The sequence below is a fragment of the Orycteropus afer genome, unplaced genomic scaffold (assembly GCF_000298275.1).
Source record: "Orycteropus afer afer isolate SDZICR_OR568_19922 unplaced genomic scaffold, OryAfe1.0 scaffold00287, whole genome shotgun sequence".
Classification (NCBI taxonomy): Eukaryota; Metazoa; Chordata; class Mammalia; order Tubulidentata; family Orycteropodidae; genus Orycteropus; species Orycteropus afer.
Window position 1 is genome coordinate 4225133 of NW_006921874.1, and position 2396 is coordinate 4227528.

The window sequence follows — 2396 nt, forward strand, 5'->3', positions numbered from 1 at the left end:
CTTGGAAGGAAGACTGGGCAATCTACTTCCATAGAGATACTGCCTCAGCAACCCAAGGAGGGGAAGCTATGAGTTGGATCCGACTCGATGGCAGTGAGTTTGGTTCTTTATGGTTTAAGCTCTCACTCCACTTTAAAGAACAGATGCATTATGGGTGAGGCTTATGCAAGAATGATTACACAGAATGCAATCAGTGGACTCAGTCAAAGAAAGGGTCTTGACTCTACATCAAAGATTAGCTATAGATTATTACATGTGATAAGTCAAAATAAAGTATTTTGAGTAATAGTGTTACAGATATTTGTGTGTTTAGTGACTCTTCACTTTAACTGACTTTTAAATATAACTAACTGCATTACTTTTCTAGGGCTACTGTAACAAAGTACCACAAATTGGATGGCTTTTAAGAACAAATATTGTTTATCTCAGAGTTCTGGAGCCTAGTAGTCCAAATCAATGTGTCAGGTGAGCCATACGTCCTCTGACTCTCCTCTGGCTTCTGGTAGTCCAAAGTGTTCCTTGACTTGTGGCAACATAACTCCAGTCTCTGCCTCCATCTTCTCGTGTTCATATTTCCTCTGTGTCTGTCTCTGTGTCTTTTCTCCTCTTTGTAAGGGTACTACTCAGATTTGATTAGGACCTGCCCTACTCCAGTATAAAAATCCACTGCCATTGAGTCAATTATAACTCAAAGAGACCCCATAGGATAGAGTAGAACTGCCCCATAGTGCTTCCAAGGATGTAAATCTTTACAGAAGCAGACTCACATATCTTTCTTTTACAGAGAGCCTGGTGAGTTCAAACCATTGACCTTTTGGTTAGCAGCTGAGCATTTTAACCGTGGTGTCATCCTGTTAACATAACAGGTAACATCTTCAAAGACTCTGTTTCCAAACAAGGCCATGTTCACAAGTACCAGGGGTTAGAACTTCAACATATATTTTTGGGAAATAACATTTAATCCATAATACAAACCAACATCATCAGATCCTGACCGCATTGACTGAGAAGCTTTTCAACATGCAGAGTCTTACTTAAGATTTTATCTGGAAGAACAAAGAAGAAGAAGAAGGAGAAAAAGAAGAAAAAGGAGAAGAAATTAGCAGCCGTCCCACTGCTTAAAAAAAAAAAAAAAAGAAAAATCTTTGTCTTTAGTGCTTCTCAAGCAATATGTGTATTAAAGGATTTCTTTTATTTAATTTTCAAATTTTTGTAGACTGATACTTTGAAAAAAAAAATGTCACGGTGGTGTGAAATTGTTCTATATTTCTAAATGTTCACCTTCAATTTCTCAACTTATCTTTCCACAATCTTGCTGCTGATCAGTAACAGATAATCTAGTGACTGGCATCGACCTGTAAATCACATTTTGAGTAGTACTGACTAGACTACTGTGATATCTGTGTAACCACAAACCCATGGAAGATGCCATAAAACCAAGAACCCAATTTATTCAACCTGGACAGTAGAACTTGATGAGGTAATTTTTGGTGGTACCAAGTGTATGAAAAGGCTGAAGTTTCCTCTGGGATCGAAGATTAGGATATTACACAGATGCAGCATAAAAAGGCCCAGGAATCATATCCTAATTTCCATACCCACCCAAAAACTCTTATAAATCTCAAGCTCTCCTATTTTTGTGTATGTTTAATACTCATTTTCTTTATTTCTCTCTTGATTTATTTTGGACACCATGCACCTATCCAGTACAGCACTTTCACAGTTTCCTATCTCAGAACATTTAAATCTCAAATATGTCCCATATGGTCGGTGAAGGGATCTAGGAGATAGAAATTAGTTAACTGTTTCATGGATTGTATCACTTGGGACATTAAAGCCAAGAGAGATTAATTGATTCATCTAGGAAACTTAAAAAGTCAGAAGATAAACTAAAGCTAATTTTTCTGTTCCAAAAGGTGAAAACTTCTTTATTCAATTAACTCACTGACCACTTACTGTGTTCTGAGAATTATGCTCAGGCTAAAGATACAATGATTGATAAAACATAGCCCCTGATCCCTGAAAAAGCTCAATGTATGTTGAATAACACTAGCACATATCCTAATAATTACAATTCATTGTGGTAAGTGATATAATAGCAAAATAAGGTGCTATCAGAGCCCAGAGAAGGGAAGGGAGTAATTTTACTTTGAGAAATGTGAAAATTATGAAAGAATTCACAGAGGATGTAACACTTGAGATGAAATCTTAAACAAAATGTCCAATGTCTACAGGAAAAGAATGAGTGGAAAATATTCCAGGAAGAGGGTCCAACATGTACAAAGACAAGAGTCATGCAAATCCACAGAACACTCAAGGAATGACAAAAAGTGCAGTTTAGCTAGAATGGAATTGTTGTTGTTGTTAGATGTCCTTGAGTTGGTTCTGACTCATAG